Genomic DNA, 18,464 nt, shown 5'->3' with positions numbered 1-18,464 from the left:
TGGCCTGTACATGGCAGTTCCTGTCGAGAGTTACTACCACTCTCAATCATCCATGAATCTATCTGGCCTTCGTTTAAAACTTTCCAGCGTTCCAGCACTTACTAAAAATTTGCTAAGCTTGTTCCACTCGTCCACCACCCTATTTGTGAACCAGTTCCTTCCAATCTCCCTCCTAAACCTAAATTTATCCAACTTAAATCCGTAGCTACGAGTCCTATCCAGCTCAGATATTATAAGAACTTTATCTATATCGCCTCTATTGATCCTTTCACCAACTTAAATACTTCTATCATATCTCACCGCACTTTTCGTCTTTCTAGGGAATGCAAGTTTAGTTTCTTTAACCTATCCTGATTATGGAAGGTTTCTAAGTTCCTGCATCATTTCCGTCATTCTCCACTGCACCAACTCCAGTAAATTGATATCCATTCTATAATAAAGGCACCAGAACTCAACAGCATAATCGAGGTGCGGCCTCACTAGCACCCTTATTACTTACACTTCTAGATATAAAGCCTAATACTCTGTTTGCCTTATTTCGAACATTAACGCACTGCTTTCTAGGCCGTAGGTCCGGGCTTACAAGTACCCCTAAGTCTTTTTCACAAGTTGACTTCTCTAGGTTGATGTTGTTAAGGCTGTATACATTGGCAGTTTTTGTTCTTCCAATATTAAGTGCGCTGCACTTGCTGGTGTTGAATTTCATTTGCCATTTCTGACCACTCCTGCAGTTTATTTCAATCCTGCCTTGATATATCTGGCGCCCAAATTTGGTGTCATCCGCAAACTTGCTTATGTCACTGCTGATCCCAGTATCTAGATCGTTTATGTAGATTATAAACAAGAGTGGGCCGAGTAATGACCCATGGGGAACCCCACTGGTTACACAGCCCCACTCAGATTTAACACCATCTACGCTGACCATCTGTGTTCTATCGGTGAGCCATGATTTTATCCAATTTAAGACTTTCCCCTCGATGCCATGAGCCTTAACTTTTCTCAGAAGCCTCTGATGCAGTACTCTGTCAAACGCTTTGCTTAAGTCTAAGTAAATAACATCGTAATTTTCATTATCTACTTCTCGTCATTATCTATATGTTAATTAAGAATAGCCCATAGATTGGGAAAACAGTTTAAAAGTGTATAAATCATCATGTGTCAGAAAAAGACTTCTGGTTGAAGCAAGTTTGATTAGCTGAATTCTATAAACCTTAGTGATGGTCAGTACAAAACTGATATGTTACACAACTTTATTTTTCATGAGCCCAAGGTTAAAAACGCTTTAAAGGCATTTGAGGTAAATGAAGAATAGATGATTAGTGGGTCTCGTATATTTTTGACCTGACTAAACATGACTAGTTACGTCGCCCTTTCTTATAAGCTCCTCCGGTGCTTGCGTTGGTGGTGGTGTGTGGATTAGTGGAGGTCATGTTTTGGACCTGACCTCTTGTTTTGTAAGGTACATAAGCCTCTCTCAGTCCTTGTAATTCAGTTGCCTCTGAAGATGTCTCGAATAAAGACGAAAGCTAAGGTGCTCCATTGTTTCCCTGTTTCCTGTGTTATTTTATCAAGATTTATTTTATCCAAGTTTCCATTGTGAACCCACATGAGCATAAAAATAAAGGAAACTGCAGATGGCCTATTAGCCCATACTGGTCAGTCCCATTTACACCCAACCCCAATTGCTCATATATCCATCTAACCTATGTTTGAAACTATCCAGCGTATTCGAGTCAATAATGAAGTTTGGTAACTTGTTCCATTCATCCACTACTCTATTTCCAAACCAATGTTTACCTATTTCGCCCCTAAATCAAAATTTGTCTAATTCAAAACCATTGTTACGAGTTCGCTCCTGGTTGGATAGTTTGATTACCTTTGATATGTTACCTTTGCTTAGCCCTGACTTCCATTTATACACCACTATCATATCGCCCCTCAATCTACGTCTCTCGAGGGAGTACAAATTAAGATGCTTTAATCTGTCTCTGTACTCGAGGTTCCTAATGCCCGGGATTAGTCTTGTCATTTTCCTCTGAATTCTTTTTTGGGATTCTATATCCATTCTGTAATACGGTGACCAGAATTGAACTGCGTAATCCAAGTGAGGTCTCACAAGCGCACGATATAGTTTAAGGATGACCTATCTAGTTTTGTAGCTAATACTCTTTTGTATGAACCCAAAAACTTTATTAGCCCTGCTTCGAGCAAATACACATTGTTTACTTGGCTTAAGATTCCTACTTATCATTACTCGTAAATCTTTCTCACATTCTGATTTCTCGATAATATCGTTGTTCATCTGATATCGGGTTTTCCGTTTACATCTCCTAGACTAATTACTTTACATTTGTGCACATTGAATTTCATCTGTCATTTTTCAGACCATTCGAATTTTTTTTTTTTTTTAGATCTTCCTGTAGCTTTGCGGAGACCTCGTCAGATTTAATTACACGCCCTATTTTAGTGTCATCATCAAATTTACTTATGTTACTGTCTACGCCGATATCTATGTCGTTTATGTATATAATAAATAATAATGGTCCAAGTACTGAGCCTTGGGGTACTCCATTTATGACGTTACTCCAATCGGATTTAGGGCCGTTAACGCTCATTCGTTTTTTTTCTGTCCTGTAACCACGTACTAATCCATTTCAGAATATCTCCTCTAATGCCATGAGCCTCTTTTCTTATTAGTCTTTCAGGGGGGACTGTGTTGAAGGCTTTGCTAAAGTCAATATATACCATAACATAGCCGTGCCCCTCGTCCACTGATTCGAAGACAGCTGAAAAGAATGTTATTGATTAGTTAAACATGAACGCCCGCCTGTGAAGCCATGTTTGGAATCTTTGATCAAGTTATGCTTCTCCAGGTGATTTCGAATAGAGTTTGAAATTATTGCTTTCAGTAATTTGCATACAATTGATGTTAAACTGATTGGATGGTAGTTAGAGGACAGTAATCTTTCTCCCTTTTTGAAAATCGGTATTACATTCGCTATCTTCCAGGATTCTGGTACTATACCTGTTTTTAAGGACAATTTATAAAATTTTGCTAAGGGCATACTAAGCTCTTCTTTATATTCCTTAAATACTCTGGCAAATATCTCATCGGGACCTGGCGACTTATTAGGCTTTAACTTGTCATTTGCTATCTAACGTCGTTACCAGTCACTACAATCTCGCTTAATCTATTTCTTCGCTAACTATGTATTTAGTCGGTGCTTCGGACATCATATTCAAAATTTCGGTGGTAAAACTTTTGAAAAATATTTATTCAGATTATTGCTCATTTCTCCGTCGTTATCAGTTAGCTCGCCGGAATCTGACTGGATTGGTCCAGTTTTTTCGTGTGTTTTAGGTTGATACATTTGATAGAATCCCTTGGGGTTTGACGCCCCCTCCCTTGCTACCTTCAGTTCATTAGTCCTCTTTGCTTTTCTTATCTCGATCTTAACCCTACTGGCCAATACCTTATAATAAGCTCGGAGGTCAACTTCACTACGTTCTATTCTTCTACCATAGCCTTCCTTTTTCCAATAATATTCTTTAAATAATTGTTTATCCATTTAGGGTCTGTGTTGTCTGATCTGAGTTTTCTGTATGGTATGTTCTGCCTTTATGCATTAAGTAACTCAATATTAAATTTTTTGTAGAACTCGTCAACCTCAGATCTCGTGATCAGGTCATCCTCAACCGTCATATTTTGTGAGGATATTGTTGTCAGGTCTCCATGTAAAGTGAGCTCGCCCTCTGTGGGTATACTGTGTGAGGTCACCTAACGTGAGGTCATGTAATCCATCCCCAAACGTGATACCCCTTCTCTCAGCTGCCTTTTCAACCTATCAGGGATTGCCCTTCTGAAATCTGGGACATGAATGGAATTTTCCTTGCGTCTGCCATTAAATTCTAATTGAGATCTTATTTCTTTGTGATCGCTGTTGGCAAGCTCGTTCCCTACCTCGACATTCCTAATAAGGTTTTCTCTGTTTAACAGAACTAAATCGAGTAAATTATTACCCCGTGTGGGTTCGGTTATATGGTTTTTTTTTTATTATTATTATTTATTGGGCACTCCCCTACATCCTTGTGTAAGGTGAAGCGCAGAAGCGCTTACAGTGCCCAACAGGGAAGAATGCTAAGTTCAAGCTTGCCTTTATGTCTCATGAGTTAAGGGCGTAGAAGCCTGAAGAGTCAAGGGCATAGAAGCCTGAAGAGTCAATGGTTTATGTCATCAAGTTATTGGAAGCTCCAACAACTTGTCCCTGAATACGAATTCGCAACTTTCGATTTACACCAGGTACCTACTTTACTGCTAGGTGAACAGGGACTAATGGGGGCTAGGAAGTATGTCCAAACAACTTCCACCGGCCCGGGAATCGAACCCGTGACATCTCGCTTGCGAAGGCAAGAGCGGTACCACTCTACCACCAGCACCCCGGTTATATGTTGACTTAGTAAACAGTCCTGAACTGTTTCAAGAAAATCCTCTGATTTTAAGTTACCGTAAGGTCGATCCAATCAATTTGGCTAATGTTAAAGTCGCCTACTATACATAATTTGCTATGTCTGTAAGCCCTGTGCATTTCACCCCAAATAACTCGTTCGTTAACTTTATCAAGATTAGGAGGTCTATATATTACTCCTGCGATTAATTTTTCTCTGCCATCAATAAATTCTATCCAATTTGTTTCTGTATTCAGTTCAGTTTTTCTTTCCTTATTTATTTCACACTTCAGATTGTCCCTGACATAGATTGCTACTCCGCCTCCTTTCCTAATTTGCCTAACGGTAAGAAATAAATTGAAACTTGCAATTTGATATTCGGCAGGTAACTCTCGTGAGTCTAAGTTTATCTATGTTTCGGTGAATGCTATTATATCGATTTTTTCGGTAAATACCAACGCCCTATTATCATCCATTATGCTTCTCATACTTCTACTGTCTGCGTAGTAGACATTTAAGTTAATCATATTCTGAGTCCTCTCTTTGTCGCGTTTATGTTTTAACTCCCTGCCAAATTTAGTTTTGTCACCATTCCTAGCACTATTTCCCTGTAACCTTTCACTTTGTTTATCCGCTCCCACTGCAATCTCCTCCACCTGTGTGTCCATATTAGAACATAAGAATGGAGGAACCTGCAGCGGCCCTATTGGCCCATACTGAGCAGTCCCACTTACACCCAATCCCTACTGCTCATATATCCATCCAACCTATGTTTCAAGCTATCCAGCGTATTCAAGTTAATGATAATGTTTGGTAACTTGTTCCACTCGTCCACTACTCAATTTCTAAACCAATGTTTACCTATCTCGCGCCTAAATCTAAATTTGTCTAATTTAAAACCATTTTTTCGAGTTCGCTCCAGGTTGGATAGTTTGAGTACCTGTTTAATGCCCCATTTGTTCAGCCCTGACTTCCATTTATACACCTCTATCATATCGGCCCACACTCTACGTCTCTCGAGGGAGTGCAAATTAAGATGCTTTAACCTGTCTCTATACTCAAGGTCCCTAATGCCCGGGATTAGTCTTGTCATTCTCCTCTGAATTCTTTCCAAGGATTTTATATCCATTCTAGAATACAGTGACCAGAATTGAACTGTGAAATCCAAGTGAGGTCTCACAAGCCCAAGATATAGTTTTAGGATGACCTCGCTAGTCTTGTAACTAACACTCCTTTGTGTAAACCCAAGTACTCTATTAGCATTGTTTCGAGCAAATTCACATTGTTTACTTGGCTTAAGATTCCTACTTATCATTACTCCTTAATCTTTCTCGCAGTCGGATTTCTCAATAACATCGTTGTTCATCTGGTATCTGGTTTCCCTGCTTATATCTCCTATACTGAGTACTTTATATTTGTCCACATTGAATTTCATCTGCCATTTTTCAGACCATTCTAATATTTTTTTAGATCTTCCTGTAGTTTTGCGGACTCCCCGTCAGATTTAATTACACGCCCCATTTTAGTGTCATCATCAAATTTACTTATGTTGCTGTCTACGCCGGTATCTATGCCGTTTATGTATATAATAAATAATAATGGTCCAAGTATACTACATAAAGCACAAGAACAAAATGTACCATACAAAAAAATTAGGTCAAATAAGAATGAGCCAAGGTGGATGACCAGAAAACTTAAACATGACATAGTAATAAAGAAAGGAATATATAAGAAATTAAAGGGAGGGGAGGAGCAGCTCAGAAATAGGTATAATGAGCTATCTAGGAATGTTAAGAAAAATGTAAGGAAAGCAAAGAGAGACTTTGAAATCAAAATAGCAAGAGAATCCAAGGCGAATCCCAAGGGAGTTTTCCAGGTATACGGAACAAAGGTCAAGGACAAAGTTGGGCCTTTCAACTCAGGGAGGGGAGAAGTGATAAATGGCAGTGAAGAAGTAAGCAAGGCATTGAACAGCTACTTCTTATCAGTTTTCACAGAAGAAATTCGCGAGAAAATTCCAGAGGAGGAACTGATATTTAGGGGAAAGGAAGAAGAGAAATTAATGAATATCACTATCAGAAAAGAGGATGTTCTTAAGAGGATAAATATACTAAAGAAGACAAAATCCCCAGGGCCGGATGAAATTTTCCCTCGAGTCTTGAAAGAGTGTAGGGAACAGAATAGCGGACCCCTCATAAATTTATTTACCAAATCATTAGACACGGGAGTTGTGCCAGACTTGTGGAAACAGGCAAATGTAGTAGCCATATTCAAAAAGGGAGACAGAGCATCAGCGTCAAATTACTGGCCGATCAGTTTGACGTCAGTAGTGTGGAAATTTCTTGAATGAATTATAGCAGATAGCATCCGATCGCATTTAGAGAAAAGCAAATTAATCTACGACTCTCAACATGGGTTTACAAAGGGAAAATCTTGTCTAACAAATCTGCTAACGTTTTTTAGGAAAGTCTTCCAAGTAGTAGATAATGACGAAAATTACGATGTTATTTACTTAGACCTTAGCAAAGCATTTGACAGAGTGCCGCATCAGAGGCTTCTGAGAAAAATTAATGCTCACGGTATCGAAAGGAAAGTTTTAAATTGGATAAAATCATGGCTCACCGATAGAACGCAGAGGGTCAGCGGAGATGGTGTTAAATCTGAGTGGGGCTGTGTAACCAGTGGGGTTCTCCAGGGGTCAATACTCGGCCCACTCTTGTTCATAATCTACATAAACGATCTAGATACTGGGATCAGCAGTGATATAAGCAAGTTTGCGGATGACACCAAAATAGGGCGGCAGATTAATTCAAGGCAGGATGCAAATGCATTACAGGAGGATCTAAATAAACTGCAGGGGTGGTCTGAAAAATGGCAAATGAAATTCAACACCAGGAAGTGCAGCGTACTTAATATTGGAAGAACAAATACTGTCAATGTATACAGCCTTAACAACACCAACCTAGAGAAGTCGACTAGTGAAAGAGACATACGGTCTACGGCCTAGAAAACAGTGCGTTAATGTTCGAAATAAGGCAAACAGAGTATTGGGTTTTATATCTAGAAGTGTAAGTAATAAGAGTGCAGAGGTCTTAATGCAACTATATCTTGCGCTAGTCAGGCCGCACCTCGATTATGCGGTTCAGTTCTGGTGCCCTAACTATAGAATGGATATCAATTCACTAGAGTCGGTGCAGCGAAGAATGACGAAAATGATTCCGGGACTTAGAAACCTTCCATATCAGGATAGGTTAAAGAAACTAAACTTTTATTCCCTAGAAACACGAAGAGTGCGGGGAGATATGATAGAAGTATTTAAGTGGGTGAAAGGCATCAATAAAGGGGATATAGATAAAGTTCTTATAATATCCGAGTAGGATAGGTCTCGAAGCAACTGATTTAAGTTGGATAAGTTTAGGTTTAGGAGGGAGATAGGAAGGAACTGGGTCACAACTAGGGTGGTGGACGAGTGGAACAAGCTTAGCAACTATGTAGTAAGTGCTGGAACGCTGGAAAGTTTCAAAAGGAGACTCGATAGATTCATGGATGATAGAGAGTGGTAGTAGCTCTTGACAGGAGCTGCCATGCACAGGGCAACCGGCGTATCTCACACTTCTTATTTTCTTATGTTCTTATGATCTTATGTTGCCCAATCCAATTTAGTGCCGTTAATGGTCACTCGATGTTTCTTGTCCCGTAACCACGCCCTAATCTATTTTACAATATCTCCTTTAATGCCATGAGGCTTCAGTTTTCTTATTAGTATTTCCTAGGGGACTCTGTTTAATGCTTTGCTAAAGTCGAGATATACCACATCAAAATTTTGCCCCTCGTCCACTGATTCGAAAACAGATGAAAACAATGTTAATGGATTAGTTAGACTTGAACGCCCGCTTGTGAAGCCATGTTGGGAATCATTGATCAATTTGTGCTTCTTTAGGTGATTTCGAATAGAGTTTGAAATGATCGCTTCCAGTGACTTGCCTACAATTGATGTTAGACTGATTGGACGGTTATTAGAGGATAGTGACCTATCTCCCTTCTTGAAAATCGGTATTACATTCGCTATCCTCCAGGATTCTGGTACTACAGCCGTTTTTAAGGACATGTTAAACAAATTTGCTGAGGGCATACTAAGCTCTTCCTTACATTCCTTTAATACTCTGGCAAATATCTCATCGGGACCTGGTGACTTATTAGGCTTTAGTTTGTCTATTTTCTTACTAACATCGTTACTAGTCACTACTATCTCGCTTAATTATTTTTCACTATCTCTGTATAGAGTCGGTGCCTCGGGTATCATGTTTAAATTTTCGGTGGTGAAAACTGTTGAAAAGTATTTATTCAGATTATTATTGCTCATTTCTCCGTCGTTATCAGTTAGCTCGCCAATATCTTACTGTATTGGTTCAATCTTTTCTCGTGTTTTAGATTGATACATTTGATTGACTTCGCCTCCCTTGCTACCTTCAGTTCATTTTTCCTCGCTGCTTTTCTTATCTCGGTCTTAACCCTATCGGCCAATATCTTATAATAATCTTGGGAGGTAAACTTCACCACGATATATTGTCATACCTATAGCCTTCCTTTGTCCAACAAGATTTTTTAAATAATTTTTTATCAATTCAGGGACATTGTTGTTTGATGTGAGTTTTCTGTTCGGTATGTTCTGCCTTTGTGCATTAAGTAACTCATTATTTAAGTTGTTGTTTAACTCGTCAACCTCAGATCTCCTTATCAGGTCATCCTCAACCGTCAGGGCTCCAGGTAAGGTGAGGTCGCCCTCTGTGGGTACATTGTGTGAGGTCACCTCATGTGAGGTCATGTAATTCACCCCCAAGCGTGATATCCCTTCTTTCAGCTGTCTCTTCAAACTATCAAAGTTTGGCCTTCTGAAATTTGGGACTTTTGTTGAATTTTCCTTGCTTCTGCTCTGAAATTCTAACTAGAATCTAATTTCTTTGTAATCGATGTTAGCAAGTTCGTTTCTCGATATTACTAATGAGGTTTTCTCTGTTTGACAGAACTAAATCGAGTATAATATTACCTCGGGTGGGTTCGGTTATATGTTGGTTTAGGAAACAGTCCTGGATTGTTTCAAGAAAATCCTCTGATTCTGAGTTACCCGAAAGGTCAATCCAATCTATTTGGCCAAGGTTAAAGTCGCCTACTATACAGACTTTGTTGTGTATGGAAGCCCTGCGCATTTCATCCCAAATAAGTCGCTCATTAACTCTATCAAGATGAGGAGGTCTATATATTACTCCTGTAATTAATTTTTCCCTACCAACGATTAATACTATCAAAATTGTTTCTGTATTCAGTTCACTTTGTATTTTCTTATTTATTTCACACTTAAGATTATCCCTGTCATAGTTTGCTACTCCGCCTCCTTTCCTAATCTGCCTATCGGTATTGAATAATTTGTAACCTGCAATTTGGTATTCGACAGGTAACTCACGTGAGTCTAGGTTTATCCATGTTTCGTTGAATGCTATTATATCGATTTTTTCGGTACACACCTACGCCCTGATATCATTCATTTTTTCCATATACTTCTACTGTTTGCGTAGTAGACATTTAAGTTAGTCGTGTTTTTAGTCCTCTCTTTGTCGTGTTTAGGTTGTAACTCCCAGACTAATTTAGTTTTGTCTTCATTCCTAACACTATTTCCCTGTAACCTTTCACTTTGCTTACCTGCTCCCACTGCAGTCTCCTCCACCCCCGTGCTCATATGTTTTCCTCGCAGTTTAAGGAGTTAAACATCTTTTGAACTGCCCTCTCGAGAGAACCAGGAAGGGTTGCCACCCCATCTCTAGACAGATGCACCCCATCCCTAGCATAATGGTCCCTTCTGCCGTAGAAGTTGTCCCAGTTGTCAATGAATGGGACTGATATTGACTTGCAATACCTGTCAAGATGACCGTTGACACCAACTGCCCTTGACAACCATTCATTGCCAACTCTCCTTCTAGGCAGGACACTACATATGATAGAACATAAGAACATAAGAATGGAGGAAACTGGAGCGGGCCTATTGGCCCATACTGGGCAGTCCCGTTTACACCCAACCCCTATTGCTCATATAAGCATCCAACCTATGTTTGAAGCTATTCAGTGTATTCGAGTTAATGATGATATTTGGTAACTTGTTCCATTCATCCACTACTCTGTTTCCAAACCAGTGTTTACCTATTTCACGCCTAAATCTAAATTTGTCTAATTTGAAACCATTGTTACGAGTTCGCTCCTGGTTGGATAGTTTGAGTACTTTTGTAATGTCCCCTTTGTTTAGCCCTGACTTCCACTTATACACCTCTATCAGGTCGCCCCTCGCTCTACGTCTCTCGAGGGAGTGGAAATTAAGATGCTTTAACCTGTCTCTATACTCAAGGTTCCTAATGCCCGGGATTAGTCTTGTCATTCTCCTCTGAATTCTTTCCAATGATTCTATATCCATCCTGTAATACGGTGACCAGAACTGAACTGTGTAATCCAGGTGTGGTCTCACAAGCCCAAGATACAGTTTTACGATGACCTCGCTAGTTTTGTAACTAACACTCCTTTGTATGAACCCAAGTACTTTATTAGCCTTGTTACGAGCAAAAACACATTGTTTACTTGGCTTAAGGTTCCTACTTATCATTACTCCTAAATCTCTCTCGCAGTCGGATTTCTCTATGGCATCGTTGTTCATCTGGTATCTGATTTCCCTGTTTACATCTCTTATACTGAGTACTTTACATTTGTCCACGTTGAATTTCATCTGCCATTTTTCAGACCATTCGAAAAATTTGTTTAGATCTTCCTGTAGTTTTACGGAGTCCTCGTCAGATTTAATAACACTTCCTATTTTAGTGTCATCAGCAAATTTACTTATGTTGCTTTCTACGCCGGTATCTATGTCGTTTATGTATATAATAAATAATAATGGTCCAAGTACTGAGCCTTGGGAGCTCCACTTGTGATGTTGCTCCAATTGGACTTAGTGCCGTTAATGCTCACTTGCTGTTTCCTGTCCTGTAACCACGCCCTAATCCATTTAAGGATGTTACCTTTGATGCCATGTGCTTCTACCTTTCAAATTAGTCTTTCGTGGGGGACTCTGTCGAAGGCTTTGCTAAAGTCGAGATATACCACATCATAATTGTGCCCCTCGTTAGACATGAACGCCTGCTTGTGAGGCCATGTTGGGAATCATTGATCAACTTGTGCTTCTCCAGGTGCTTTCGAATAAAGTTAGAAATGATTGATTCTAGTAATTTGCCTACTATTGATGTTAGACTGATTGGGCGGTAGTTAGAGGGTAGTGATCTATCCCCCTTCTTGAAAATCGGTATTACATCTGCTATCCTCCAGGATTCTGGTACTACACCTGTTTTTAAGGACATGTTAAACAACTTTGCTAAGGGCATACTAAGCTCTTCCTTACAATCCTTCAATACTCTGGCAAATATCTCATCGGGACCAGGTGACTTATTAGGCTTTAGTTTGTCTATTTGCTTACTAACATCGTTACTAGTCACTACTATCTCGCTTAGTTTGTTTTCTTCACTATCTCTGAATAGAGTCGGTGCCTCGGGTATCATGTTTAAATTTTCAGTGGTGAAATCTGTTGAAAAATATTTATTCAAATTATTGCTCATTTCTCAGTCGTTATCAGTGACCTCACCGGTATCTGACCGTATTGGTCCAATCTTTTCTCGTGTTTTAGTTTGATACATTTGTTAGAATCCTTTGGGGTTTGTTTTCGCCTCCCTTGCTATCCTTACCTCATTATTCCTCTTGGCTTTCCTTATCTCGGTTTTATCCCTACTCGCCAATGTCTTATAATAATCTTGGAGGTAAATTTCGCCACGCTTTATCCTTCTACCTATAGCCTTCCTTTGGCCAATGATGTTCTTTAAATAAATATTTATCCATTTAGGGTCACTGTTGTCTGATCTGAGTTTTTTGTAAGGTATGTTCTGCCTTTGTGCATTAAGTAACTCATTATTTAAATTGTCGTGGAACTCGGCAATCTCAGATCTCGTTATCAGGTCTGAGTCATCTGTCAGGTTCACGGCCAAGAGCGACACCCCCTCTCTCAGCTGCCTCTTTATACTGTCAAAGTTATGCCCTCTTGAAATCTGGTACTTCAGTGGAATTTTCCTTACGTCTGTCCTGAAAATCTAACTGGAATCTAATTTCTTTGTGATCGCTGTTTGCAAGTTCGTTCCCTACCTCGACCCTGCTAATGAGGTTTTCTCTGTTCGACAGAACTAAATCGAGTATATTATTACCCTGTGTGGGTTCGGTTATATATTGACTTAGGAAACAGTCCTGGATTGTCTCAAGAAAATCCTCTGATTCTGAGTTACCCGTAAGGTCAGTCCAATCTATTTGGCCAAGGTTAAAGTCGCCTACTATACAGACTTTGTTGTGTATGGAAGCCCTGCGCATTTCATCCCAGATAAGTTGCTCATTGACTCTATCAAGCTTGGGAGGTCTATATATTACTCCTGTGATTAATTTTTCCCTACCGTCGCTTAATTCTATCCAAATTGTTTCTGTATTCCGCTCAGTTTTTATTTCCTTATATATTTCACACTTCAGATTATCCCTAATATAGATTGCTACTCCGCCTCCTTTCCTGGTCTGCCTATCGGTATGGAACAATTTGTAACCCGCAATTTGGTACTCGACCGGCAACTCACGTGAGTCTAGGTTGATCCATGTTTTAGTGCAGGGGTTCTCAACCAGGGGGGAATTCCCTCCAGGGGGGGAATTCAGGTTTTCAGGGGAAACTGATTCGGGAGCAAGAGATATGTTCGATGAGAAATCAATCACAGAATTTTGGCCCTTGATGTACGATTCCTACCCAAAAGTGGCAGAAAGAGCTATCCGTGCATTGCTTCCGTTTGTGTCGACATATCTTTGTGAGTCAGGCTTTTAAACTCTGTTGCAAATTAATACGAAGCAACGTAGTAGATTAGAGGTAGAAAATGACCTGCATTGTGCCCTTTCAAGCACTCCTCCGCCTATCCCAGAATTGGCGAAAAAAAAAACAATCACAGGTTTCTCATTGACTGTAATCTTCATCTGAATAAAATTAATTATAAATTTACAATATCCTGGTATTCTATTGAACTTTTTGTTTATTGCATTATGCTTCAGTTTGGTCTGTTAAGTAATTCATTATAAATAAAAAAAAACTATTTTACTTTTATTCAAGTTTTATAAATCCATCAACATTTTCAATTGGCATTTAATTTGTAAAACTCCACTATAAAAATAATCCATGTAAAATTGTAAATGTATATGTACTAATATGGAAAAAATAAAGGATTTTCAGTATTATATGCATATTATTTGGAATGCACTTTTTGAGGCAGACAATCTTGGAAAGGAGGGGGGGAATGACATTCTGACATATGGTGAAAGGGGTGCATGGGGCAAACAAGGTTGAGAACCACTGTTTTAGTGAATGCTATTATATCGATTTTTTCGGTACATACCAAGGCCCTAATATCATCCATTTTGTTTCTCATACTTCTTCTGTTCGCGTCGTAGACATATAAGTTAGTCGTGTTCTGAGTCCTCCCTTTACCGCGTTTAGTTTTAAACTCCCTGTTTAATTTAGTTTTGTCATCATTCCTAACACTATTTCCTTGTAATCTTTTACTTTGTTTACCCGCTCCCACTGCAGTTTCCCTCACCCCAGTGCCCATATGTTCCCCTAGCAGTTTAAAGACTTCGATATCCTTTGAACTGCCTCCTCTAGAGACCTAATACGTTCTATAGCTGTCTTGAACTTATCAAGAAGCTCCTCACTCCTACACCAACCAATACAAGAGTATCATTGCCTCCTGCACTAAGGCAGATAATGGGTTTGTTCCCGTTATTATCAGACAAGATATTGCTCATCCTGTTAACTATATACCCCACCCAAGCTCATGGTAAGCACACCCTCATCTTATTTATATTTTTACCACAAAATGCTCTATCCAGGTGCCGTAACTGGGAATCGCGAAGAATTAAGGTTTTCGTACCTTTCCTCTCAGCCCTGTCCCTGACTATGTTAACGTCCAATTCGTCTATCAAAGGACTAAAAGAGATTTTACACTTAGCTGTTGTCGTTTCCTTGGTGTCTTTTCTCACTACCATTTTGGTCGTTACTCTCCTCCCAACCTTCCATTCCCCTGAATTTTCGTTAGACACGGGTTTTCCTTGTCCCGTGTCTTCTTCCTTCATCCTCGCTATCACTTACTTTAATTTCTAGTTTTCTTCATTGACCTTAACTAACTCGGCCAAAAGCTCGGCCCTCAGAAGGGCCATTACTGACAATTAATCCCCGGGAGCTTTCGTGTATTCACATCGTGTGATTCACATCTCCAGGGTGTGAATTACACGATAGAGCTTGAGAACGTCGTGTTTTCTTGTTTCCTATGTGGTTATCAGCAAATATATGGATCACGCGCACCTATAGTGATTATTTGTGTGTATACACACACACACACACACACATATATATATATATATATATATATATACATATATATATATATATATATATATATATATATATATATATATATATATATATATATATATATATATATATATATATATATATATATATATATATATATATATAGCACGCTATATGGACCCATGGGATATCTATTTATGTAACCTCCCGTTTCTAGCTGAATTCGGTAAAATGCTACTCCGACAAGTAGTTGACACGGGCAATCCCCAATGGAGGTTCACGGCACTTAACAAAGACGAATGAACACTTTGTGTGGAATAAAGCAAAGCCTAGGATTGCTTTTGTTGTCCTCGTGGCGCGGTGGTAGCGATCCCTGTTCACAAACAAGACATCACTTGTCAGGAATCTTATAAAATCGTCATTATTTTAAAGTTTTCTATACACCGAAAACGTAGGTTCCCATTCTCCCACTCTACCATAGTGTCTAGAAATGGTATTTGGTTTTGCTCCCCTCGTTTAACTGTGAATTGTATATCATTATTTACATCATTTTAAATACTTTGCTCATAATGCGTACTTTTCCGAAATGGCGTATGCCAGGAACTTCGATTATCTGACCAATCCATTATATGACATCTCTATGTGCATTCTTATGTTCTTATGTCCTCTATGAACTCCACAATTTATCGATGATCAATGGTAAAATGGTAGAGTGTATTTTATTATGTATTCCTTTAACATAACATTAACAGTAATATTATCCACTGTCAGTCAGTAGCTAAAACGTAATGCTTCCATCACTCATGTCTACCTCACCATACTCTCGAGTTTTCATGTAATACTTGTATCCATGTAAAACAACCGTGCTGCCGTGCATAAAGAAAGAAAATAAAATGTTCGAGGTGAACTCGTAACGTTTCATGTCATATTACGTAGGTATGATGTTAGGAATATAAAATGCTATATCTTAGATGTCTTCGGAAAAATAAATTACTAATATGTTACAAACACTCTTTTTAATAATAAAAAAAAACATTGTATCCACAAGACACCAGAATTGTAGGAACAATCCATTTTAGAGCGTGTCTATGTGTTCCTCCACTTTGAACTGCTCCATTTACCGGTGATAGTATCTCTCATATATGAGTGTCAGGCAGACAGATATTATATATAAAACACTATATTCATAGAAGAGAGTTTCATAATGGAGACTGGTGGCAGATTAATTCAGGGCAGGATGCAAATGCACTACAGGAGGATTTAAATAAACTGCAGGAGTGGCCTGAAAAATGGCAAATGAAATTCAACACTAGCAAGTGCAGCGTACTTAATATTGGAAGAACAAATACTGTCAATGTATACAGCCTTAACAACCTCAACCTAGAGTAGTCAAACTGTAAAAGAGACTTAGGGGTACATGTAGTCCCGGACCTAGAAAACAGTGCGCTAATGTTCGAAATAAGGCAAACAGAGTATTAGGTTTTATATCCAGAAGTATAAGTAATAAGATGAGGAGGTCATATTGCAACTATATCTTGCGCTAGTCAGGCCGCACCTCGATTATGCGGTTCAGTTCTGGTGCCCTTATTATAGAATGGATATCAATTCACTGGAATCGGTGCAGCGAAAAATGACGAAAACGATTCCTGGACCTAGAAACCTTCCATATCAAGATAGATTGAAGAAACTAAACTTGCATTCCCCAGACAGACGAAGAGTGCGGTGAGATATGATAGACGTATTTAAGTGGGTGAAAGGAATCAATAGAGGAGATATAGATAAAGTTCTTATAATATCTGAGCAGGATAGGACTCGTATCAACGGATTTAAGTTGGATAAATTTAGGTTTAGGAGAGAAATAGGAAGATACTGGTTTACAAATAGGGTGGTAGACGAGTGGAACAAACTTAGCTACTTTGTAGTATGTGCGGGAATGCTGGAAAGTTTTAAAAGGAGGCTAGATAGATTCATGGATGATAGAGAGTAGTAGTAACTCTCGATAGAAGCTGCCATGCACAGGCCAACCGGCCTATTGCAGACTACATATTTTCGTATGTTCATATGTATGGTGAGTATATTATCCCTCTCCTATTGCTTTTGTTGAAGTTAATAACGACTCCGGTCTTATTGCACATGGCAGTTTATTGTGACATGGAAATGACGATTCTAGGGACAATTAATGCCAATCACCACAACCTTTAACTTATCCGATTAAACAGTGTTATATCACATTTAAGTTGAAATGATTATTAAACATTCGGTGAAATAAGTGTTTCACATGAGGATAGGAAGAAAGTATGTTACGTTTAAAGAAAAATAATATATATATATATATATATATATATATATATATATATATATATATATATATATATATATATATATATATATATATATATATATATATATATATATATATATATATATATATATATTTTTTATATATATATATATATATAAAATATACTAATTCACAATATTTTATAATCGCAGTCATGTACTGATTTTATATATATATGTAACCGGTCGGAATTTACTGGACTTTAATTTCTCACTTGACTTGGGGTTTATTAAAGATTGTTAGATGGTAATTGCAGTGGAAGCGCCCCTTTGAGAAAAATCCCGAACCAGCACAAGAACACTTAAATCTACTTAACAAAATGACTTGTCCGTGACCCGTGGAAGGATAGCGTCTGTGACTGGGATGAATGAGACACACTGTAAAATTTAGACACTTATATTCCCTCCAACACTACAAACACAATCAAATAATGGTACACCAATATGCTCACCTCTTAACTTGAACTTAAAACACTACTCTGGGGAATAAAAGTTATACATGATATTGAAATTATTAGAAACTCAGGCAACAATAAATTTAAAGTATTAAGAAATGTTGCTTGCACACATGAAACAGGCCTTAAGGGCTTTCAACAAAATTATATCACCCCAACAGATGCACAAATCCTAACCTAACTTATACACTACTCTGGGGAACAAAGGTTAACTGAGATCGGAATTATAAAGAAAAATTAAATGCATTAAAAGAATTAAATCACAGTATCACTCTGGTTCCACTTAGTGACACAAACATTCAAAAAACAATACTATCAAAATTATTTAAGAAATATTATACCACACACGTCAAGATAACATCAGTAACTGAGAAATGGTATTAACTACACACAAATATAGTCACTATTATTCATATGTTACTGGGTCCACCAATACTCGTGAACCATGCTCCACCCAACTCAACATACACCCGTAATAAGGGAGATAAAATGTTCCTCTAGGTATCCCCTAGACTCATGGTCCCAGTGTGTGACCATTAATTTACTCAGATAGCCTCAGTGTACTCCCAGTGCGTCCATGGGCAGGAAGAGAGAACGCCAGCAGGTGTCTATGGCCAGTAGGTAACACTTCTAGCTGACCGAGGACACGTGGTGTTGTGCACCCACGTGGTAAGAACTGATCACCCACTGCTGATGCTGGTCCTGTGTCGTTTAAGTTGTCGGGAGCACTCGTTCACTCAAGAGATCCTTTG

The 18,464-nt window shown here is 38.6% G+C and overlaps 1 protein-coding gene across 1 annotated transcript in view; it reads left to right on the top strand.

Annotated features, from left to right (window-relative positions):
- Window positions 1-18,464, top strand: part of LOC121873797 — a 75,281-nt gene that overhangs the window by 25,470 nt on the left and 31,347 nt on the right. The window lies entirely within an intron of this gene.

Source organism: Homarus americanus, unplaced genomic scaffold, assembly GCF_018991925.1.
Source record: "Homarus americanus isolate GMGI-L3 unplaced genomic scaffold, GMGI_Hamer_2.0 scaffold25827, whole genome shotgun sequence".
NCBI lineage: Eukaryota > Metazoa > Arthropoda > Malacostraca > Decapoda > Nephropidae > Homarus > Homarus americanus.
The sequence above is the reverse complement of the archived record's forward strand: the minus strand, read 5'-3'. Positions and strand labels throughout refer to the sequence as shown.